Here is a 25,715-nt window from a genome sequence, read left to right as displayed (position 1 = left end):
CACATCCCTCCCTGTGCCTGGTTTGATCAGCAGGAGGCCAGGGCTGGGCTAGCACAGCCCGGCAGGGCCAGAGGAGCTGCTGGCTCTGCAGGAGCTGTGCCTGAGCCCTGTGAGCCCTGGGCTGTGAGCAGCGCTGCAGCAGAGCAGCCCTGCCCTGCCCTGCCTGCAGCAATCCCCTCTGCACCTGGGCATGCCAGGGATGTGCTGGGCTCAGTGCTGCTCCCCCAGCAAAGCAGCAAGAGCTGGGGTCACCTCCTGAGGGACTGAGGAGGGAACAGGGAGAGGAGCTGCCCATGCTGAGCTGATGCCTGCCTGCTCCTCCTGCTGCTGCTGCTGTTTCCTGGGAGCTGAGGATCAGAGCAGTTCTATTTTCAGGATTCAGATAAAAGTTTCAGTCACAGGTCATGACTCCCTCAGTTACAAGGGATTCTGACCATTTTTCCTGCGGGGTGGGAACAAGAGAGCAGCTGCTCTGCTGTGCCTGCCAAGCTCTGTCCTGCCTGGCTGGAGTGCCCAGCTCAGGGAAAGCTGCTTCCTTCATCCAGAGGCCATAAAGATGCTGACACCCACAAACCTGCACACCAGGGACATTCCTGCATGGTTTCCCAGAGCTGGCCTTCAGAACATGTTGTCTGTGCTCCTGGCTGGTGCAGAGTCTCCTCCCTGTGCCCTCCTCAGACACTGCCTTGCAAGGCACAGGATTTCACAGAATCACTGCAAAAGTGGAGATCTCCTGACAGGAGCAGAGAAACAGAGGAGGTTCTGCATCACTGAGCCCAATTGCCTGCAGTCACAATCATTCCACAGGATCCCCTTCATCCAGCAGGGAGGCTGTTATCATAAAACTGGTTTTACCCAGTTTACAGTTCGCTTTTTTACTTCCACCTCTTTGTCAAGAGGACTAATTTAATACCTCATTTTTCTGATGGCTGGAAATCTTCCCAAAATTTCCAGCTTTCTACCTATTTGTTCTTGTGTCAATGCTGTTCTCAAGCAGAAATAGCTCTTCCCACCCTCCAGTGTTAGCCCTCCTCCCAGCTGCATCTGTAGACATCTCTCAAAGCCACAGAAAGGAAAGGCTGCATTTGCTGCACTTATCTGCAGCTCTTTCTTGTTTTAATAGACCTTTTCTGAGTTCCTGTGCCAGGACTGACTGCCTGGTGCTCCAGGTAAGATCTCTTCAAGCCCTGGAGCAGGGGTGTTCACCCTGGATGTCTGACGCATCATCATAGACTCACAAAGTCTCTTGGGGCATGCCAGAACATCTCACTTCACTTTTTTCTCTATCATTTCAAAAGGATAAGCCCCATTTCACAGAAATAGTGCATGTCAGGATTCTCTCCATGCCCAGCCTTGCCCTTCAGATGATCACATCCTTCTTCACACTTCCATCTCTCCTGCTGTGGCCTTCAAGTCCATCCCATTTTTTAAACAGTTTTCTGAAATTCCACTCTTGCGCTTATCCACCCTAATTTCATCTCAGCCACAAATTTTGAAGCATGTCCTTTTGTGCCAGGAAAATTAGAATAATTAATGCAATCAATCTCCCCCATCAACCCTAAAGGGACACCAGAGTCACCACTACACCCCAAACTTTCCCAAAATCTACTCTCTGTAGTTCTCCAGACCTTTCCTGCACAATTCCACTAATCCCTGTTTTCTGCAGTTTGACTAATCTTGTCACCATGTCAAATACACTGTAGAAGTCCAGAGAGATTATATCTACTGCACTGCTTTGTTAGGAAAATCAACTATCCTATCAAATAAAATCATCAAATGCATCTGACACAACACTGCTCTGGTAAAGCTTTGCTGCATTTTTTCCTACAAAAAGAAATCCTTTTACCTCCTGAAGCTTTGTGTAACTTTGAGGTCAGACAAACCAGCTTTTAGTCACAGAGATCATATTTTTCCTTTAAAAAATATACTAAGTGAGGACTCCACAAAGGGGTGACAGGAACAGTGACAAAAGGGTGACAGGAACAGTGCCCCATCTGAAGCCAGATTCCACACAAATTGGCTCTGGCAAAGCCACAGCAGAACAGCACCTAACCTCTATTACTGGCCTTTCTACCTTCTTTTAAAAATGTTTGGGCATTTTTACATTCTTTAATTCAAAAGAGGTTTGAAATCATGCTTTTACAGTGTCAAAGTACAGACTGATGGGTTTAGGAGTCAAGCAGACCAAGTTCTAGAAAAATAATGTAAGATCTGGATTTTCACAAGACCTGTGGAAACAAAATGCTGAATCTTTTCCTATGGCAGTGAGAAAAATCTCCTCCCTAAAAGAGGCCAGAGAATTTGAAAGTGCACAGAAGCAGGTGATTAGAAATGAAAATAAAATTGTGAATATTACATGTGTTTTGTTTGGGTTTGATCCAAAGGCTTCTGGATGGTGCAGGTAATGGGCTATTAGGTGTTCACAGCCTTCTGGCTGGAGATCTAATTTTTAAGCATTTCTATATCCTTTGGTCACTCATGAAAAAGGACCTGGGTATGGGGACCTGGTGGACTTCTATGTGCTAAATTTATGTCACCAAGTTATCCATATTTTCTCTCCCTGTTTCCCCTCCTCCCTTCATCCTACCCACTGAGGATCTCCATGTTCTTGCCTCAGCCAGGGCAGCTTTTTCCCTTTTCTCCCTGAAACCTGATTTTTGTGATGTTCCTCCCCCTCAGGATGACCAGATGTGATTGCAGTGCCAGCCTTTCATAGCTCTGCTCTGTGAGAAGCCCTAAAGGGATCATCAGCCCCCAGATGTGCAGTTTGTGTGAAGATGGGTGTCGCAGACATCTTTTATGGAAAATCCTTTCCTTAGGATTTTTCCTCCTGAGAAGCTGAGAGGCCTCAGGAACAAAATTTAAACAATGGTTATCTGCTGCTGTGGAATGCAAGAGGTGCATCTGTGATTGGCCCATGTTGGATGTTTGTAATTAATGGTCAATCACACCCCAGCTGGCTCGGACAGAGAGTCTGAGACACAAACTTCTGTTATCATTCCTTATTATTCTATTCTTAGCTAGCCTTCTGATGAAATCCTTTCTTCTATTCTTTTAGTATAGTTTTGATGTAATATATATCATAAAATAATAAATCGAGCCTGCTGAAACATGGAGTCAGATCCGCATCTCTTCCCTCAGCCTGAGACCGCTGTGACCACCGTCACAGATGGGGGCAGAGGAGGGTTGAAGACATGAGCTGGAGGGGTTTCAGAGCCAGAAATGCCGTGGGTTCTGCAGGTCATATCACATCTTTGTGATCCTTTTTCATGTCCTCATGCCTGAGAAAGTGTCCATCATCCTTTGTTGCTCCTCCACTGCTCCTTTTGTCAGCACAGCCCTCAGCCAGGGCTCTGCATTCCCTCCTCCCCAGTCTCAGCATCCCCTGGGAGCTCTCCAAGCCATGTGCAGCCCTGCAGTAAGGTATTTATACTGTTTGTTCTACACACACACCATAAAGATGGTGACTCAATGAAAATTAAGAAAGATGAGGGCATTTCACTTGAGCTGTTCCAGGACCGTCTTAAACATCCTTGCATGGATAATTTACCTCATAGTGCTATTAGAAAAAAGTAAAATGGCCAGTGACTGGAATCAGAAAAGAAAGTAATGAAATTCAAACACGATTATTATCAAAGGCAGGCTCCAATAGGATACCAGAGCCCAGTTGAAAGTTCAGAAAAATTTGAACTTAATGGCAAAAAAAATCCCCGCTTAATTTTCTGTTTCACAAAACAGATTTATGAACCTAATAAGGAAATTTTAGCAAATCTGATTGTGCAAGGAAAAAACTCTTGTTATAAATAATCAAACTCAGAAATCAGATGCCAGCAAAGAGAAAATTTCCTTCTCATTTATATTCTTGTCAAATGACTGAAATCAGAAGAGCTTCAGGAAAATTTAAGTCTTCCTTTGTAAAGCTATATTGCTTGACAGTAACAGGGCTCACACATTTTGATGGTTCTCCCATCATACTCAAATATTATTGACTGTTATTATTTAATGGACAAAGGATCTCTGGAGAAAAATCCAGTATCAGGATTGAAGTTTTTCAAAACAAAATGCATTTGTATATCTGGAGATAGAAATTAGAGCAGACAGTACTACTTATACAGTAGAGGATATAACATAGATATCATACCAAGTACATAAATGTAGAATCTTGATCCTCTATGTCATTAGAAATAGCTATACTAAATATTAATGGCATGAAATTTCTTCACATCAGATATTCAAAGGAATATGCTAATAACTAAAATATTGAGAGTCACTGAAATGAAGCACATAAATAGCATCAGGCACACAATGTCTTTTGTTCAGTGGCTGTGCTGCTTTGACACAATAGAGCAGTCCCTGAAAAAGAACCCCGAAAGGACTGAGCTGGCCAAAGTAATTAACACGCACAGTTGTTTTCTCTGCAAAGGAGAGGACAGAAAAAGCACATCTGCTTTTTGTGTATGTGAATTCCTCACTATGGTGTGTGGGACAGGCATCACCTGCAATCACTCCAGTGCCACTGGGCTCCTGCTTGGCCCCACTCCAGTGCTCCTTCATGCCATCCTGCATTCAGCCACGCCAAACCCTGCCTGGCACTGGCACAGGTGGGAGCCTCTCCATCCTCTGCCCAGGAGCTGCTCTGTGTTTACACAGCAGGAGCTGAGAGATTAATCATGGCACCATCTCTTTGATAGGTATAATTTGGATTCCTCCTCTCTTGAAATCCTATCTTGACAAACACTGAAGTGTCTCTGACCTCAAATACAAATGCAGCCCCTGTTTTGGTACTGCCTTGAGCTTTCTAACAGGGACAAGAGGGCAGCAGTGATGATGGCACAAGATCCAGCTGGGACTACCAGGAGAGCAAGCAAGAGCCAGTGAGCATCAAAGCAAGAAGGATGGGGGAGCTGTTTTAGTCATCTGTGCAAAAATAATAGTGACTCTGAGGGGGGAAAATGCAGGTAAATAGACTTGGAGTGTGAGATAAAGGAGAGCCTGGGGATGTTTGTTCCTGCACGAGCAGATCCATCATGCCTCCCCCAAAGGGTATTGCATTCCCAGGGACCGGTTTTTTACTCATTTACTGCACTAAGAGGCATTTGAAATCTGAGCAGGGAAACCAAGTGAAGAAAAGCATCCTTCCTGCAGTGGCTGTGGGTGGGAGAGAGGGGATTAGAGGAGTGAGCCAAGGGTTAGAGATGCTGGGTGTGCCTGTGTGTGTGTGTGAGGCACATCAGAGTGCCTTTATCCTCAAACACAGGCAGCAAAAGCATCCCAGAGCCTGATCCTGCAACCTCCTGCTCACAGTGCAGCTGGGGCATTAATTAGAAGTACAAACTTAACTGGGATTGCTTTTCCAGGTCTCTTCTGTCCCCACCATTAAAACCTCTCTGGTTTCTGGGGTGTGAGGCTCCAGCTGGGAGCTGCTGCAACAGGGGTTTGGGTATTGTTGGAGGAATTCTCATGCAGTGAGGATGTGGCCCCTCATCCCAGTAGGGATGAACTCCATAGCTTGCAGTGCATCTCCTGTGCCTCTCTCTGAGGCCACACTTCGAGTCAAGGTTACTTCTAAGACTCCGAAAATAGAGCAAGTACAGACACAAAAACTTAAATAATCTCCTTAAAACTTCTCAGAGCAGAGAAAAGGTCAGATCACAGGTGTATCTGTGGAAAAGTTGTTCCTTTTTTTGTTGTTGTTGTTGTTTTTAAAACTCACAGAAGTGGAGAAATAATGAAACATTACTTCAATATCCATAATGAGCATAAAATCATTTCAAGCAGATGTAAACAAATACCATTAGTTAATTAAAACCAGAGATAACTGACTGGCTAAATTCCTCTGGAGTCCACTTCAGCTTTTGATGATACATTGATATTTTTGCATATGCAGAATTGAAAAATTTGTTGGAGAGGTGATAAAAAGAGATCAGTTTTATCAATGAAAAAATGTGTGTTTATGCCAGAGGAGCATCCCTGTAGCTTGTCTTGAAAGCAAAGATTTATCATTTTGCCTATTTCCTCTTGGAAAGCCTCTGCTTGGTTTCCAAATACCATTTTTCCCCACTAATTTATTCATAAGCACATCCTGTGTCCTCAGCTGCTGTGGTGATGGGGTGGAAGTGGCAGGTTTGTACAGGCACTGTAAGATTTTCTTTATGGGGAAGAAATAACTTTGTACAAAACCTATATATAATGTGAAGATGTATGTTTAGGACCAAATGTTGTCCTCAGTGATATAAATCTCAAACACTTCTGCTTCAGTAAGTGTAATCAAACCCCTCTGGTCACTCTGCAGGAAAACTGAGAAGAGATTTTGAGCTTTGGTGAATATCTGGTGTTCACAACCATAAATCCTGTCCTGGTAGATTTATGTGCCACTCTAGGCACCTGCTGCAGAATATAGATCAGGAAAATTAAAAAGTGGCATCTCGTGTGAGGTTTCTGCTGTCCCTACCAGCAGGCGTTTTCTCCAAACAGGCTGGGCTCTGAATCCAGCCCAGGCAATGTCCCTCCTGCTCCCTGGCTGCTGTGAAGCTGCCACTAAACCCCTCCTTGTCCCTCCTGCATCCCACAGCATCCCCCATGAGAGTCTATGGTGAGGAGAGCCCAAGGACATCAGGCATTGTGCCTTCATGGGTGGCTGTGTGTGATGTGGAGGCTTCTCAGGCAGTTTTAGGCCCTTGCTCTTCTGAGTTTAAAGTTCATCAGCAAGAGAGCAACAATACAAACTTAGCCACACTGAATTTCAGTCATCCTGTCTCAGTTCACAGGCTCACAAAGGAATTTACAAAGGCAGAGGATTATTCTTAGTTTACCAGTGGGGAAACTGAGTCAGAGTGCTACAAAAAGCCTCTCCTCTTCCTGCTCCTGGCCTGGACTTTTACCTGCCTGCCTCTGTTATTGCTTCACTGAAACTCCCTCCCTGGGGCACGGCAAAACCCCCTTCCCTCCCCCTTTGTACACTCTGCCCAACTGGATCCTTCCCACTTGATCTCCCAGTCCTGGAGTGCAGAGCTCAGTACACAGCCCCAGAGCATCAAAGAGACCCAAAGAGGCCTCTCACTGATGCAAAGGACCTTTCAAAAGGGAGAGCACAGAAATAGAAGCATGAGCTTCATCAGACAAGTGACTATTCCACCAAAGCAAGGCAGCTGAGTGAAGAATAAAAGGAGGAGCAGATTAAAGGAGATACTTGAATCCTGAAGAAAGGAGAGTTCTGCATAGCAGATGATTTGCAGGGGGTGGCAAAAAAGGCAAAGGAATTATCTAGCAATATATTGCTAAAACTGCTGGAGAAGTAATGTTAACACAGGAATAGGAAAGTGTGGACAGAAAAAGCAATCAAGAGCTGGAGAAACAGCCAGGCACTGTGTGTAAAATCAGAGAGCATCTAAGTGGCCAATTTGGTGTTTCTGTGGAAGGTGAGTGGCACAATGCTTTATCTGCCACAAAGCAGGGAAATCACAGCAGTGTCGATTGGAGCAGTGCTTCAGGAAATTATTGAACAAGAGAGAAACAAGCTCTGATCATGGCATTCCAGGAGAGGAGTAAATCCACAGAATTGCACTCGGGGCTTAGGCCAAAGTGGCCTGCAAATGTCTGAGCACTCATCCATTGTTTAACAAATGGGAAAGCAGCAGGCAGCGATTGCTGCTCAGCAGAACTGCTCAGAGCAGGGAACCATCCCTGCCCAAGAGTCTCACACAGCATCAGGCTGAGAAAGCTCTGCCACTGAGAACCAGGCTGAGGAGAGCAAAATTGCTGAAGTGTGAAATCCTGTTGGAATTACTCAACAATCACGCTGGAGACTGGCCCCAGCAGCTGGGTGTGCATCCTCAGATACATATTTTACCAGCCTTTAAGCAGGAAACATTCCCTGGGCCCAGCAAGCAGCATTGTGTGAGCACCCTGTTTTGTTGGATTCTGGTTTGTTGGATTCTGGTTTGTTGCTGCTCAAACTTACAGTCAATCTTCAGTGATTTGCTGAAGAGGATTGGGCACACTGGAAATCGTTTAATTTCATCATCTCTACCAAAGGAATTCAATAGTTTACACCACACATTGTTGTGAAATATGATCAGTGAGCCTGGATTTCCCCTGCAGGCAATCACAAAGGATGCCTGACCTGTATCTCTGTGGAAAGCACAACAAAGTCAGTGGTGTGGCCCCTGTTTGCACCAGCAGAAGCAGTCTAAAGAGGAAAAAAGGCTTATTCTGGTGTCTTTGCTGATAAACTGTCTATGTTCCAACTCTGCTGCTCCTCAATACCTCACAACTAGGCACTGCTGCAGCATGTGAAAGCTTTGATGTTTCTGAAAATTAGCTCTGCTTTAGGACATATTTGCTCTAGGTAACATCCCAACTGACGAGTATTAAATAATTGGCACATCTAGAAGTGCAGGAAAACTGTGAGCTCTCAAAGATGGAGTGGAAAATTAGGGAAGGAAGGGTTAACCAGCCTTTATTCTTGCCTCCAACTACAAGTGCTCTGCTCCCCATGTGCCCCCCTGAAGGATGAAATGCAGCAGATGTTTGATCCTGATCTATCAGCCTCCATATAAATGAAGGCTGAATTAGTGAAGAAGGAGGCAGAGAAATGTTTGCCAGAGAAGAGCAAGAAGATTTCCAACACCTGGGCAACTTAATGGTGGCAGATGGCAAAAGCTGAAGGCAAAGAGAGGCAGAGATGTGCACCAGCAGCTGGTGCACAAATGGGGAGTAGAGAGGCCTGCACTGAGACTGCACAGGAAGAATTTAACACCAGCAGTTCTGTAAGAATGATAGTGTGAATATACAAAGAGGAGCCTGTGTTTTAATTCAGACAACTATCGTTGAAAGCAGCCGATGGATTGTCAGCCGAGGAGATTTTCACAGCAAGAAGCCATCTATTTGCATCAAACACTGTCAGTCTGCAAAACAGCAGCTTCTGGGTCATTTAACCACACTCCAGATGTAGTTATTTTCTCTTAGGCAAGCAGCTCAAAAAGAGCTGTGCAGGAAAAAGGCAGAGCTGGATATAAAGGGGGACAATGAAGCAGCGTGTGGAAGTGATTAGGCAGTCATTGTGAGGTAACTCAGTTAAATAAGCACTTGGGTGTCCTGGGGTTCTCAGCACCACACTGCAATACTCTGGTCAAACACGGGGCTGCATTCACACAGGTGCTGCCTGCTCTGCCACAGGGAAAAGAAGGGAAACCAGGCAGAGCTGTAAATCTGGGGAGTGACATCAACAAGGTTTCTTGATATTTTTTCGATTAAACAGCAGAGGTGAGATTAATGCTTGTTGCTGAGATAATTGTTAGGAATTTATCTTCCCCCACATTGGACTCATCCTTTTTTTGTGAATAGCTGCCCTCTGCAAAACTCAGGTCTGAGCTCAGGCTCCACAACACCCAAGAGTATCTAGATGTGCATGGCAGAATTTGGCCCTTTCTGAGGATCCTTTTTCCTGCTAGAGGAATTTCAGTGGCACTGTGATTGCTCATCCTGAGCACAGCCTGGTACCTGTCGTGCACACCACACCTGCAGCCCTGCCAGGCTAATGCTGCTCTGAACACTGACACTCCACAGAGACACCCAGCGTGCAAGAGGCATCAGCAGATCATCCTGCAATTCCTTTAATACACAACTCACACCAAGAATTTATGGATTAGTGAGGCTGCCTGCTGCTGTTTCAAAAAGACTCAGCAAGTGGGTAGAAGGAATGCTGTCTGAGAGGTATGCAACTTCAAAATATACTCATCCTGTTCCTAGAGAATTTGTGAGCACAGGAGGAGAAAAGGCTGTTGTGTGTGCAACCTGAAGCTTTAATTGTATCACGTCCTTTCTTTTGTAAGTAGGAATGTGCATTTGTAACTGATAGTTACACTTTCTAATTACATATCTATAAAATTCCTGTTATAATGGGGATGACTCATAATGAAATGATGCATTAGTTGCTCTGTTCATTATATTATTTGGCATACTTCAACATGCAAACTTCCTGAATTCCTCCTGTCCTTCATCCTCCTTGGCCATTTCCTAAGTCCTGGTCAGAAACTGACCAGGCATTGTAAATTGTTGCACTCCTTGGCAAGCAAAGGGTTTTCTCAAATAGGATCCACTGCTCTACAGCTGAGCAGCAATTTCCTCTCCTACAGAACAGGATTTTCTGATGGAAGGCAGAGTGAAATCACATGTGAGCCCTCTGCTTCCCTGGACAATCCTACTTTACAACATTCATACAGGGCAGGAAGACAGAAAATTGGAATATCTGATCAGATCCCCACTCCACTGCTCCCTGTATCCTCTTTCCAGCAGGGAGCAGATTGGTGTGCCAGAAAAACACAACAGCAGAGGAGCCATGGTAGGGACAGGGAGTACAGCAGTCCCACACTGATGGAGCTGCTGTGGCTGCTCAGGGATCAGAAAAAGCCTGAGGAAAGGGGGAGTGTCATGGAATCTCTCCCTAAGGCTGACCATGTTAACAAATCAGCCCCAGAAGATGTTTCTGGTCATTCCCTGTCTACCCTGCACACCTTGAACAGTTTATTTCCCCCTTCAAATCCCACCCAAGGTAAGAACCTCTCCTCTCCATTCAGTAACACAGCTCTCACAGGCAGTGTCACCCCCTGACCCCCAAGTCTGAGTGGCTTTAACTTACTGGGAAGGACTGAGGCCTTTGGGATCTCCCTGGCAGAGAGGTCCATGAAGGAGGGAGAGCTGGGGGAGCTTTTAATTAATCTTCTCATTTTCAGCATACACAGCTGGGGAACTGTGAACATGGGTGGCAACCACCACCTGCTTTAACCTGGCATTGAACATTCCTGTGTCCAGTTCAGCACTGAAATCTCTCACAAGCTCATCAGCAAGGTCAGGACTCCTAGACTTGGGTATCTCCAACCAGACTCTTATGTCTCTGGAACTGCTGTGTCACCCCACTTACAAATCAATGGCACAGGGAGACCCTTACTGAAACAGAAATATATTTCCTGTGACAATGAGAACTTTTTTTCCCATTTCTTTTTCTGCCTTAAGGTGAATGAAGGGCACATGAAAGATGCAAGATAGGTGACACAAAAAAAATTCTTTGAATTATTCAGAAAGCAGCTATTGTTCAGTCAGCCCTGCTATCAGTCAGCGTGTAGTTGCCCACCTTGAGATTCCTGGCTACAAAATTCAAAGTCCCCTTTGCTGCCACCAGGTCTGGGAGTAGCTTGATGTGCTAATAATACCCCATTGAGGGTAAACTGAGAAACAAATCTGGAGCCTTGAGCCCTCCCCTCCAACCCACTGACTGTGTAAGGAGCAGTGGGGAAAGAGGAAAGGGAGGGTGTCCAAGAGCAGCAGCAAGTGCAGGCATGGGGAAGCACAGAGAGCAAAGGCAGCTCTGCCAGGAGCAGCATTGATTCAGAAGCAAATACCATGCCTGTGGTCCCTCCAGATGTCCCCATCCATGGCTGGCTTGCATCAGAAACAAGCTTGCTGTCACTCATGGTTTCAGGGAAAGCCAATGCACAAGGAGGAGAGACCAGTGGCCCATGCTATGCACAAACACTGATTTGCTGTTTGGTAAAGCAAATCTGCCATTAGTGCTGTCCTAACCCTTTCCTTCCCAGGTTCTGAGGCAGCCATAGCTGGGGTTTCACTGAGATCTGCTTTCCCCTTAATCTCTCCCAACAACATTCATTTCTGAGGTGTCTCCTGAATGGTGTTTCCATACAGAGAAAAGGGCTGTGAACCAGGTGGTACTAGAAAAACAGGCAGGAGGGGAACAAGCAATGAAAGAACTAATTCTCCACTTGCTCTGCCCCAGCCTGCCTTGGCTCCTGGGTGCCTTTCCAATTCTTCAGCCCATGTGTGCCATTGCTGCTGGCAGAGACACTTCTGTGCTGGTGGCTCTTACTTTTGTCCACAAGGGACCATATTGGGATCAGCAACACCAGTGGTAGCAGATGTTAACAAATCTTTCTGCATCTTGACCTGGACTGGTCATTAACTGACCACCAAGAAGAGGCTCCAAGATCTCTGCAGGACACAAATATCTCTGAGCTGGGATTTGGTGATTCGCACAGCTTTACTGAAAACAGTAAAACAGTACAGCAGTGTTCTGTAGCATCTCTCACCACCACTCTCCCAATGTTATGCTTTGGTCTCATTTCTCCTGCCCACCATTATCCCAGGTGCTGCTTACTTAGAAATCTAGACTGTGAATCCCCACCATCTCCAAACATTATTTTGCCTTTTGACAAGCTCAGTGCACGTCTGTGACTCTGCGCACACAAAGCACAGCACGGTCCCTGCACCCCCCTCGCTCTCTTTGTGCCACAGCTGCCTCAGAGAGTTTTCGGAACTTTCAGCCTCCAATCGCTCCTTCCAGCGAGTCCTGCGCCAGCCCAGCCTGCGGCGGGGGCGGATGCTGCCGGCTCCTCTCGCCGCTCGCCACAGCCACGGCACCTTCCGTGCCCGGCAGGGATTCTCTCTTTAGTTCCAAAACAATGTGTGAAAGCCTGCTCCGCAGAAACAGCGGCCTCAGTAAGTTTAAGGATGACTGAAGCCGTTTCCTCTCCCAGGGAGGTTTAGGAACTACGGAGGGATGAATGGAGTTGGAGCTATCGCTGCTGCGTTCCTAGCGGCCATCCTATTACAGCCCTGAACAAAAGCAGCAATGGCATGTCTAGCCTAGGTTCATAAACCCCACCGAGTGCATGCCTAAAAGCACTACGGAACAGCCTTAAGTCAGCCGGAGAAAACTAATTTCAAGCATAGCTGTCTAGTGTGCCTGTCATTCCTATTATCCCTCCAAACTATTTCAGACATTTTGAGCAGCGAGTGCTAAGCGATGAGTTAGCAGGGGTTGTGACATTAATGCTCCAGAAAGGTTCCAGCACCGGGAGGGAGCGATGACAGCGCTTCACGAGCGGTGGCAGTTCGGAGGGTTCCGCTGGATCTCTGTTTGTCAATAATCGGGAGGAAGATGTGACGGCTCTCGGAGGTAGGATTCGCTCGGGGGACAAAGGGAGCTGTTGCTGCTCGGTCGGGGCTCGGCTCCCCGCAGGTGCGGCGGCAGCGCTGGGCGCGGGTCGCTGCCATGGGGGGACAGCCGGGATGGAAATGCTGAGCATAGCCCTGTGTTTTATGGCAGAAATGCCCCGAGGATAAACTGGCTCAAGCCTCGCTGCCTGCTGAGTGTGCATTCCACGTTGCTCTTCCCGCGGAGTAAAATGCATAGAGGTCATGCAAGAAAACACTTTGCTCCTTTTCCTGCCAGCCAGCCCGGCTGGTTCTGAGATGGGGAAGCTGCCCTAAAATGAGAGGGGGAGAGGAAAGCGATGGAGCCTGTAAGAGGAGGGAGACGTGCTATTAACGTGTAAAATGTGTCTGGAGTGCCACCGATGTCATTTGAAAGGGGGAAAGCATTCGCGGGGGAAGGTGGTGGGAGGAATTTTCCGGGTGAGGGACTCCTTGGGTTATAACCTATTGCAAAAGCAGGCGTGATGTGCCCATCCATTTTGCATAATCAAAGCTTTCTCTGCGCCGTTGGCATTGTTTTGCTGGACGAGAAATGTAGTTTCAGGCAGAAAAAGGCACGATTTCCTCCCGTGTCACTGCCAGCCCCCTGACACCCTCCTCCCCCTGAGAAAGCAGCGTGGGGAAGGATGCACACAGCGTTCAGCTGGATGCTGAAAGGGCTGTGAGCAAGGGCTGAGGGGGAGAATCAACACTCACTGGGATAACAGGAAGGCTTGCCCTGGAAAAACCTTGTTTCTTCCCAGCCAGAAGTCCAAGACGTGATAGCAAAGTTAGAAGCCTCATGCACTTTTTTATGTTGTGCCAGTTTAGCATCACTAGACAAGAAAATGTCCAAAAATCAGAGTCAGGTCTGCATAGTCAGACAGGGCAGTGGGATCTGCATGGGGTCCTGGGCATGGCTGAGTTCCTGGTTTTGTGTGTGTGACCCTCACCAGGATGAGCAGCAGGAACATAATGAATGAAAATCATATTTCCATGCATATGCAGAGCCCTTATCATTCAGCATGCCTGATCTGAGTGTGATGTTCCCTGGGTTGATGAATTGTTTCTACTTGTTCATTAAAGTTTCATTCCCAAACAACAGAGGGACTTCAGAGTGAGTGGTATTTAGTAACAATAAAATGTTCTGCTTGTGGAAATGCTTCTCACAGGACCCATTAAAAATGCACGTAAAGAAGCTGAGAGTCATTTCTTGCAGCAAGAGGTATGGAGTCACTTGCTGTGCTAAATTTTCAAATTAAGGTTATGATACCATTTTAAATCTACTTTAATGTGGATGTCACTAAGGATACTTTACAATACTGTTGCCAAAAACTCACAGCTTCAAGAATTCTGTTAGACTGGTTGTTTTCATTAAATTTTCATCAGAAAAATAATTCCTACATAGCAGAGACTTACCAAGTAATTTGAATTTACTCATCCTAACTAATGTTCTCTTTAAGGAGAACTTCAGTATGTTATATTGCATAGTAAATAGGTTGGGATGTAATTCTTTTTAAAACAAAACACCAATGACAATTTAACAACAAAAGTGCTTTCAGTCTAAGTGAATACTGCTTGTGCCAAAAAGAAGCAATATTGGATCAGAAATTGGTAAGAATTCCTTTTAAGAAACATAAATATTCCCCATTTGATCCAAGCAAGAACTTTTCAGTTAACTGCATTACTTTGCATTGCAAATCTGGGGGGAAATAATTTCAACCTATATTATGTACTCTACTGAGTACATAAAGATAACACTGAAAACTTTCTTCCAAAGAAATTGTAGCAGTTTGCAATATGGATCAAAGAGTTATTACACAGAGATATGAGATCTGTGCCAGAAATGAGCAATGCATGTGGAAATCAGGTATATGGCTTTTCTTCTCCATCTCACTTTTGTCCAGAAGCTTAGACAATTTTAGTTATTTTTTTTTACTGCAGTGCCTCTCTGAGAGGAGGGTCTGAAGGGGTAAAACCACAAGGAGATGGGAGACTGTGTTAAACCTGTGCCCAGATTTCTCTGGAAGACTTGGGCAAACCCCTCAGCATCTCTGGGAAATGGGCAGTGCATCGAGGCTAAGGTGGTAATGATGCAATGGAAATACAGACAGGGGTGCTCAGGGAATGGGGCTGAGCACAGGGCTCCAGGCAGGGCAAAATGCAAAGCCAAACTGTGTAGCAGAAGGATGTCAATGTTTCAGGCATTTTCAAGTGTAAAATATGACACAAGGCAAATCCCATGATTCAAAACTAAATCTGCTCTCAAAACTATCCCAGACCAATTGGCCACTTAGAAAAACTTCTGCCAGGACCAAATACCCATTCATCTGAGAGCCTGACAGAAATGACTCCAAATCTCCCATCATTCCATCAATGGACAGCAGATAGTGGAGGAAACTACATCAGATTGATTCACTGTGCTGAGGAAGGATTTCCCTGCTTTCTTCAGAAGCTCAATGAGTTCTTTTTGCCATGAATCTCACTTGTCCTTTCTGTTATGAATTTCCTGTGGAGGTCATGCAATTTTCTAATTTATTTATTTGATATTATTTAGGGCTTTCTTCAGCAAACAACTTCTTGGCTTCCAGATCTTCTGGGAATGGCAAATGTTTGCAAATTCATACTGTGTTGCTTGGTTCAGTCCTGTGGTGTTCCTTGATTAGCTGACTTGTGCAGCTAACTGGCAGGAAAGGAATTGCAAATTTCACAACCAAGCGTTCTGTTTCATACTGGATTTCCATCACACTCAGTCAGGTTTAAAATTCATGTCTTGCAAGTATTCATACCAGCAACACATAAGCACTGAAGTGCTCCCACCAGACAGATGTGAGAGCCAGGTTAAACAGCTTTCAATTTCACATGAATATTCATGAAAAGTGTTTGGATTCCTGCAGCTCTGCTAAAATGAATAGTGGGCATCATTCATCGTGCACTGCATGGGCTGTTTTCTCCCAGCTCTTGCCGTGCCCCCATTGGCTCCCCAACTCTCCAGAGCAAGCCCACAGTGCCAGTGGAAACTGTTTGTGCAGCCAGTTTAGAAGGAAAAAATACCATAATGGAAATTTCTAAATTTTCCACATTATAACCTCTCCTGTTGTGCCTGTCTTGCACATTCTGTGACATGAGAACAGCCAACAGTGAGGCAGTGAGAGCAGGAGAAAACAATGAAAGAGGGAAAAGCAAGGGTGACTGCAGAAGGAGGGATCAGTGGCACATGGAGCAGATACAGAGGAGGTGGAAATGGGAACAGCAGGAACACCTAATATACAAATACAATTTTTAACAGTGAATCTAGTGGTTTTGGGTCATTAACCTCAAGGTCTATGGTCTTACCAGACTCAGCCCAGGGCAAGCCCTGATTTGTTGCTCCCAGTCCTTCCCTGTGCTCACTAAAATTGCCACCAAGCAAGGGGGGACAGAGTTTACTTTCTGTCATGCAGGGGACTGTTAACATGCCATGGAGATATGGAAGAGTTGTGAAAACGGCAGATGAGAAGAAAACTAACACCCGATAAATGGTTTAAAAACAGTCAAAACCACCTGGGTGAAGAATTTCTGTCAAACGTATTTCCTCAAAGACAGAAAAAAAATTCAGCTGTCAAAACACCAAGCTCTTTTACTCAGAAACAAATCAAGGGGAGAATGTTATAAACCATGAATATATTTGCCTTTTGAGATATTTCTGCACTGTTCTTATGTCATATAGGAGGAAACCTCACGTCTCCCACTGAGTGAGCTCTATTGTCCATGTACTTTATATAGAAAGTCTGGTGTGAGCTAAATCAACAGGGTTGCTAAGACTTCATAGAGGCAACCAGCAGTTACACCCCCATCAGATGGCCCCTTTTTACCTTTTCAGTGATTTTAAAGTCCAATGATCCTAGATATCCTTTTTTTATTCTAAAAATAGAAGTGGGCCTAAATTGCAAGTGCTGTGAGTCACACAGTGGAGTCACTACAGGCAACACATGTGTATTCATATTCTGCCAGGGCACACATAACACCAGACTGATATTGCCTGGGGAGAGCAGGAGGATGAGAAGAATTAGAGGAACTAAAATCTGAGCAAATACAGAGAATCTTTGCTAGGACAAAAATTGACTCAATGTAGTCTGGAATTAAATCCCAACTTGAAAATTCCCCCTAGATTCTGTTAAAACTCCTATTATGACTTCAGATGCTTTTTCTTTCTTAATACAAAGCTATCCTGCTACCCATAAATAATTTCCATCTCTGCTTGCGCCAAATGGGATGCCCCAGCCACTCACAGGTACCCAGCAATTGTGCCTGAATTCAGTGTTCCTCCCACTCTGTGCCACTGCCAGAAGGGTTTTGGAGAGCAGAGGAGCCCAAAGAGCATTTGTCCCACTTCCCCACTTCCCTTCCACAGGCTCAGAGCTCAGTTCCTGCTTCAGCCCAATGTGATTCATCTCTCCAAGGCTGCCATCCTGGTGGGATCCCTCCCTGTAGCCTTGTCCCTTTGTGCCTGTTTAGGTGTGATACCAAAGGAGGGACAAGACAATCACCTGCCTTAAAGAAGTGCTGCAGAAAACATCCCATATGCTTGGCTAGGTTTTATTTGTGGGCAAGCTATTTTCCACCTCAGGAGAGTGGTACTCCTCACTGACAGCCATTAGTTATTTGCAAATTTAGTTGGGCATTATAAATGTCAGGCTCCTGGGTGCATAAATAATGTTTCGGAGTAGTAACCTGAAATAAGTCAAACTAGGAAGGGTGAAAAGATCTGGAGTATGGTCCCTTTGGGACCTACTTCCACTTCTAATTAATATCTGGTACTTAAAGCATCACAGCCCATGGTTAAATCAAAGTCAGAGGGAATAAAGGAATATTAAGCCTTCCTGCAGACCTGTGTCCAGGTCCTGCTCAGTGCAGCTGCCAAACACACTGACTCCCTGGCCTCAGTCAGGAGTGTATTGGCTTTTGGGGGGACAGTTCAGGGAGCCCATCAGCCCCAGGGCTGGCATTGCCCCTTGTTCTCTTGTTGCCTTCCCATTCCCATCTAGCCACCCACTCCTGCACCTTCCAGGCTCTCCTGGCCCTCAGAGCTCATGGAACCTACTGAAAATTGTGCTTTGGTCTTGACTCACAAGGGAGTCTACAAAAAACTCCAGAGCTGGTGCAGGAGAAGCAGGAGAAGCAGGAGAAGCAGGAGAAGCAGGAGAAGCAGGAGAAGAGCAGAGTCCTGGCACAGCTGAGCACCCCTGAATTGCTCTGCCTCAAGGACCTGCAGAAAGAGGCTCCAGCCAGGCACAGGCTGACCACAGCAATGTGTGCACAGCCCAGGGCTGCCTGGCTGAAGGGCAGAGAAGGACAGCAGTGTGTCTGCACTCACTGCTCTTTGATCCTCAGGGCCCATCTGGTTATTGATGAGCCATTTGTAAGCTTATATGTGGAATTCCAGAGCTGCTGTTGTGCTGATAGGGAAAGAATTGATTCAGCTGTGAAAACCAGTCTTTGTGGAGATGTTGTTGTGGTTTGGCAAAGTTTAGTGCTCTGGAAAATAAGAGTTTTGGAAGGAAAGTCTGAGTGGAAAGCGTCACATTAACTAGGACATCTTTTTATCCTTTCAACAAAGAATATATAGTTCAAGGCTTAGGGAGCAATAACCCATGGAGGGAATAAAGGAAGTTCATTTGTAACCATAGCCTTTTATTAACTGGAGAATATGCAAATGAAAGGTCCCTTGACTCTTGAAAACCACTCTCAGTGCTGCCTCAGGGTATATAAAAAATTTCAGATAAATTCCCCCTTTTTGTTTGATTCCATATAGCAAGTTGATCTGGGTGTCTCTCTGCTCTTTAAAAGCTTTGCTGCTCTCCTAATTATTAATTGCATGAAACACAGATCCCCCCATCTTGCTAAAAGCATTATGGGACAAATTCTCTGGATATGAAATATCCCAAGAAGTCCAAAGCAAGATCTCATTTGGTTGAGTTTAATTAAGATGATCCAGTATTTTGTGTGCAGGTGATTTAGAAGGATTTTGTCACAGGTAAACAAGCTTGGGGGAAAAAATTGCTTTTATCTCTCCTTGCTTTCTGTTTTAGTCATATTTCAAGTGGATTAGTATAATCTTTCCTCGGCCAAACTCCACAGCCAGTCTATTCCATCATTGTTCTAATTTTATGAAAGGAAATGGCTGAAAGCAATTAATTATAAAACTCTTCAGAGATGCATATGTGGATGTGCTTTTTCACTAAAAACTCAAAAAAACCCTCTGCATTTTAAAACAATTTATCTGGTGCATTAAACATGATCAGGATGTCTTTGTTAGGTGCACCTACCTTTTGATATTTCCCCACATAACAATGCTTGTTGTGTAGAGATATCTGCAGTAACAGCTCAGTCAGAGAGGAGCCCCTGTTCAAGCAGGTTTGAGTTCCAGGTGGGTTTTAATTTTCTTTTTTCCTGTGTGATAAAGTTGATTGATTTCAAGTGAGGAGTCTTTCCCTGCTGGGACCTGAGCTGTCAAAAGTCATCACTGAACCTGCAAAATTCTGTCATAACACCAGAAGCCCAAACTCTGCTCCAGAACCACCAGAGTTCAGGGAAAATCCCCAGTAATTGACAAGTGAGGTGTTTTTAGCAGAGATGTTCTGCCAGAGCGAGCCATTATTTGTGCACACACAGGCACCCACCTGGGGGACAGAGCTAACACAAAGAGTAAACTCCATTGACATGAGTGAATTCATCATCACTGAGATGACACAAGAGGCTTCACACTAAAACCTTGGACTAGGCTATTCACAAACCCTTCAGATCCATCAAAAAGGGAAATTCCCACATTGCAAAGTGTATTTGATTTCTGTGGAATCAAATAAAACCTCTGCATTTCCTTGAATTCAGGGGGAGGGATAAGTCAGAGCCCTTGACCCCAAGGCTGTGCGTGCCCTTAGTGAAACCTCTGAGCAGTGAATGCAGAGGAGTGCTGGCATCCAGAGCCAGGTGCAGAGGTGCTCCTGGCAGGGCAGGGAGAAGTTTCCTCTGCAGAGATGCTCCTGCTCTCTGGTGAGTTCTCATCCACAGAGCCAATGCAGCAGCCCTGCTCATCTGCAGAACACTTCCCAAGCAGTTTAAATATTCCTAGGTAGGCTCCTCCCTGCTTCTTTCATTGTCAAAATTTGAAGAAAAGGTATTTTTCCACTCTTCTTTGCTTTTCAGTTCATTTATCCCCTTTTCAGCCTCCATGAAAAGATGCTGTTTGTCTACCCTTTCCACCCTCCATTTTCTTGTCTCTATTTAAAACCCTCACATACCCAAGCCTGCTGGTCACTAGCCAGGTATCCAGATGGTATTTCTGCACCACATTGATAGGTGCCTTAGAAATAGCAGGGAGAGAGGGGGGGAAAACATCACTGAAGACTTCAGATGCTCTTTTTGATAAATGGCAATTGTAGATCTAATTAGCCAGTCCCATCCTTTTGAGAAGCTGGTGAAGCAACAGCAGCTGCAGTCCCACAGAGCAAACACACCAGGACACGTCTCTCACTGTCAGGTTTCAGCTTTCCCCTCAGAGCAGTGTCAGACAATGTCCATCTGTCCATCCTTCTTCTGTGAGAGACACGAGGTTCTGTCAGGGCTCCCAGGTTTGTCTCAGAGCCCATCACCCTCAGCACCGCTGCACTGTGTCAACTGCTGTTATACAGACAACTGCTTTCCAGAATAAAGAGCAAACACTGCTCACCTTAATTGCATGAGCATCCCTCTGGCAGTAATCAGGCTAATTGCTTCAGTCAGGCCAGCAGGACTTGGCTCTAAATCAACCACCAAAATGATTATAGCATAAGTGCAGGAGTTCCTTTACAACTCCAAGGCCCACTTGTTAAACATTATTTACACCTCAGAAACACTGGTTCACTCTTTCATTTTATCAGGAGAAAGGCAGAAAGGTGCCAGAAGCACCTGTGGGAGTGGGGCTTGAGCCCACCCCAAATGCAATGACAGGGCAGACAGGTTTCCTTCCCCTTTGCTGTAATGCCATGAGAAGTGTGCTCAGGGGAGCTCCCAGTTTCATGTCTGGGAATCCCAACATTCCTCCCAGGAATGGCACAAAACTGCAGAGCAAACTGCCAAGAAGGGAACCATCATTGCCTGAATCTGCTGTAGCTGCATGTCTGACTTACACCTTAAAGCATGAGATAGCACATCCTTGATTTAGCTTGCCCAATAAAATGGATAGATGCTCTCTAGCTAGGAATTTCTAGGGGTTATCTAAAATCCTATTAAGCAATTGGTGTGCATCCTGTGGCAAATATTTTAGCACAACAGAGAAGTTCCAGCAGGTTCATTTTAGCAGTTTGTGCTGGAGGGGACGGGCAGTGAAAACCCCCAGAGCCAGCTGGTACACTGTGCTGGCCATTCCCAAACCAAGGGAGCTGGGAGAGGACCTGACTGGAGAGGCTGAAAATCCCATTTCCACCAAGAGGTACATGGGAGAGAACCAACTTTTGAGGGTGAGATCTTCAGCCTGTTTTAGAGAGTTGTGTCTTTTAAAATGGACATTTTGGCTGTTTCCATGTCTCAGGAAGAGCCCAGGCTGGGCTGTAATTTTTGGCCTGTCCCCAGTGCAGAGTGTGACCCACAGCTGGATCAGGAGCTGCCCTGAGCTCTGAGGCTCTGAATTAAAATCCCCATGGTTTATAGAGCTCAAGGGCCCTGAGGGTTGGGGTGCAGGTGAGCAGGGGGACAGGGGGACCACATTCAGCACTTACAACCTGCCTTGGTCCTGCTGAGCTGCTCAAATCTCCTAGGGCAGCTAAAGCTTTTTTCTAAGCAGTTCCAGGCTGCTGCCTCCCCTCTTACAAAAATCTTTACACGTCTCTAATCATTTTTACTGTCAATCTCTGCACTCTTTTTATAACCATTTAAGACTTTATGAGATAGGATGACCAGAAATGAAAAAAGATTCTGAGGATAGAGCATGCAATTGATTTATGTTAATGGCACTGTAATAATATTTTCAGTGTTTGATTTCTTTTTCATTCTGTACACAGCTAAAATGATGATTACTTTTCTATATATCTTTCATTTATTGAACCACCACTTATGTTGGGCTCCACAAATTTGTTCTCAGGTCTGTTTCCAAAGCATTTAAAATATAATTAATTTAAAATCTGCCAACACATAAGAAGTTGAGGCGATTCTCTGCAATCAATCTTACTCAGATTCATCAATGAATTTCACCAGCTGTCAGGCTTCTTGTGCATTTGTCTTTGTAAAGCTCCTCTGACTTCACCAGCTTTGACACACTTAACAACTGTTAATGCTAAAAAAAACTCCCACTCTGTAATTTCTATTGAACCACACCATCAGCCTTAGAAGTTCCCCAGATGAGCATGAATAAATATCATAGTCACCTGTGACAGCATCCAATGATTTTAACATTTTTTGCAGCGATATCTTTCATCTCTTATGCATAACTCAGAGATACGAAAGTGAAGTGTGCCAAGATATGTTGGAGTTTATAAAGGGAATCAGAGAATAAATGTTGTTGCTTAATTTTGCTTTCATAATAGATTCTGTCTTGAAATATTAGGTGTCAAATCACCTTACCCTAAAAGGATTAGAATATGAAAAGCACCTCTCAGTGACGGGGGAATAAACCCTGACTATTTTTGTGATGGAGTTTGATAACCCAGCAGAAGGGATTACACAGGACAGTGTCAACAATAGCCAGAGAGTGAGCACAAATAGGATTTTAATCTCGTTTGTCAGCTAAAGATGAACAAAAACCAGCCCAATTCCCATCTCAAAGTTGATACAAAATCCAACGCAAGTATTTCATCAGAGGCCTGACAAAGCCACTTGCCTTTCTTCTATTTATTACAAGGTGGTTGTGGCCCTGCCTTATTCTGACTGGTGGGAGACACAAATACAATATCACAAATTTGTGATCTGTTGGAAGCTGGAAACACCAACAATAAAAACATTTTATCTTCAAAAGGCTGTCAAAATTAAGGGCTACATTTTTCAAAGCAGCTTATCATCACGAGTGCCTTCAGACCTCCCTGGGAAACAGCTGAGAGCAGGGCACTGGTCTTTCATCCCCAGCCTACAAAGCAGCTAACAGCCTTCACACCTTCCCTGCAGGCTGAGATGTGGGCAGGGAATTTTATGTTCAGGGATTTCACAGTTGCAAATGGTGTGACACAAACCTGTTCTGTAAGTGTCACCTAATATCCCAAGTCTGTTTTTTGGGATGGAGCACTGGCATCCCTCACTGCTGCAAGCACATCCCCAGGCTGAGTGTGCTCAGCTGGAGAGGCTGTGCAGCAGCCCTGGCTTGCCTTCATGCATGATCCAGAGCACAGAGGAGTTTCTCAAACAGCAAGCACAATTTTAGCTAATTGCCATATTCATTATTAATGTGTGTGACACGGCAGCCAATTAAAGCCTCGTGTTGGGCCAGGTGGGAGACAAACATGGAGCCATAAAGATCAATTAAATGCATTTAGGAGGTTGCACATGAGTGCAACATGCAGCCCGAGGAGGTGCTGGGCCAGGAGCAGTGTGGTGTGTGAGCAGGGGGGCTGCACAGAGCCCAGCACCCCAACATCACACACACACATCATCACATCCTCTCTGCCTGCCTCAGGCTCCTGCAGGCACAATTCTGAGCTCTTTGGTGTGAGCAGCAGAGGGGAATGAAGGATTGGGACAGTAGCAGTGCAAATGAATTGCCCTAACACAGGCCCTGAGTGATGATTTTGCAGCTCTCCGAGGCTGGATGGGTGATAAGTGATGCCCTGGGGTGGAGAGAGGGAGAGCAAAGATGGGCCGGGAAAGTGAAAGGTAAGGGGATAATTAATTAGAGACCAGAACATTTTCTAGCTCCTTCTCTCTGGCAATTTTTTCTGGGTTGTGTGTTTACAGCATCACAGTAACAGGACCATCAGCTTTTCTTTCAAAGAGCTGGTTACCTGCCAGTGAATTGCACTGTATAATAGCACTAATACAGCAGAATGACATTTTCATTCATGAGATTTCATAGTAACTGCAGAAACAAACCTTCCCTCTCTGAAGCAGTGGCTGCCTTTCAGATTCTCAAGCTCTCATTTCCCAGGATAGCACTTTTCCCCTATTTCTGTGTTTTTTCATATGTTATATTTCTGACTTTCACGTGCACATGGTGAGGAAACATTGCTTATCCAAATGGAGTTCCTTTTCCTCTCTAACTCATCTTTTTAATCTATAACTTATTTTATTGCCAGACATGAAGAAACAGCTACAAGCTATATGACAACATCTCCCCAGCTCCTGAGATTTCAGATGTGTCTCATGCTTGTGGTATCTCTTTCACTAAATCTGTGTGAATAAGACAGAATATGTTGTAAAAGAAGCATTTTATCATAAATTAACCCTCATTTCTTCATTCAGATTCTAGAGATACTGTCAAATTACTTCACCTTCTGCTAACTCCTGGTTGTATTTACTCTCTATCCTCACAATTGAAAAATCAAACTAACAGGCTGTTATGTGTGAAAAGTAGTTTTTACTGTAAGAAAATGAAACATAAAAATAAATGCTGAAACCAATAAACTTCAGAAAAAGAAAAGCTACAGCTGTCATCCTTATCATCGAGAGTGGCAGCAGCATCACAGCTAAAACTGAAAATCCTCAAATTCAATGTTCCACGATGCCAGGTGCTGACTGCACCAGCCCACAGGAGGAACTGACCCCTCCTCAGTGAAGGGTGTGTGTTTCAGCTGAAAAGGTGTCAGAAGAGGGATTGTATTTTCTTATTTGAAGGCAGATAACAAAGGCACAAAAAAATTGCCTGTATTGTATCAAAACACAGAGGAAGCCTAAAACAAAGTTAGCAGTCAGTCTCCCAAACCCCAGTACAATGACAAACCCCAGCTGATGTCTCCTATATTCATGGAATTGTGCCCATTTTTGCTTTATTCTCCTGGGTCAGGGCACCTGGTGTAAGAGCTGCCACCCAAGTAAAACAAATGCTCTGCTAGATGCAATTCTGCCTTCTGAGGAAGCTACAGGAAATTCCTTAATTGGTAAACACAGGATAATCTATGCCAACAGTGGTCTTACCCTGACAGAGATTAACTTTAAGCCCTGAAGCATGAATTTCTATGGAGTTCCAAAATTTAATTTGTTAGTGCTAAATATTATTACCCAAAGCTCTCTCAGCTCACAGATGTGTTCATCCCATCTCGCAATTGCCCTCCCATGCTGAACCATTCTGTCACCTCTTTAATTAGCACAATTACCTGTGATGGACATTAGAGATCACGTGAAACCCAGAGGTTTGTTGGTTAATTAGTACCACAGGTTAATGAAGGAGGAGAACAGAGAGGAGCACACAGATTTTTGACTGGTTCCAGTATTCACAAGTGAGATTATAGAGGAAGGTAAATAACACTGAAATGCTGCCAGCCTCATTTCCCTGGATTTCTGAATTGCTTCCCCTTTGCTGTTTCCATGCCAAGCTTTGAATTGCTTTGTGCCCAACTTCATACAAACAAATTTGCAGAAAATTCCTTTCAAAGTCTGACTTGACACTAATACAAGCAACAACCAAATGTGAAAATAGTGTTTGAGCAGTTGGGCTATGGCTGCTCTTTCTGTGATCACTTAAATGTGGAAGAGAAACAATAAAGCCAGCTTTGCTTTTATCTCATCACAACTAATCCCTGGATTTTGCGTAAACAGATACCAAATGCACCTAAACCTCTTAATCAGCTGCC

The 25,715-nt window shown here is 44.9% G+C and overlaps 1 protein-coding gene across 2 annotated transcripts in view; it reads left to right on the top strand.

Moving 5' to 3' along the window:
- Window positions 1-25,715, top strand: part of LOC131562501 (calcium-activated potassium channel subunit beta-2) — a 137,904-nt gene that overhangs the window by 31,496 nt on the left and 80,693 nt on the right. Inside the window, exon 1 of one of the 2 annotated variants that reach the window (XM_058812276.1) lies at window positions 12,639-12,970. The exons of the other annotated variant lie outside the window; for it this stretch is intronic. The gene's annotated coding sequence lies outside the window, so the exon portion shown is untranslated. Of the gene's footprint in view, window positions 1-12,638; window positions 12,971-25,715 lie in introns of those variants that run through there. 2 annotated transcript variants of the gene reach the window in all.

This window comes from Ammospiza caudacuta, chromosome 11, assembly GCF_027887145.1.
Source record: "Ammospiza caudacuta isolate bAmmCau1 chromosome 11, bAmmCau1.pri, whole genome shotgun sequence".
Lineage (NCBI taxonomy): Eukaryota > Metazoa > Chordata > Aves > Passeriformes > Passerellidae > Ammospiza > Ammospiza caudacuta.
Note: the sequence above shows the minus strand (reverse complement) of the source record. Positions and strands in the feature narration are given on the sequence as shown.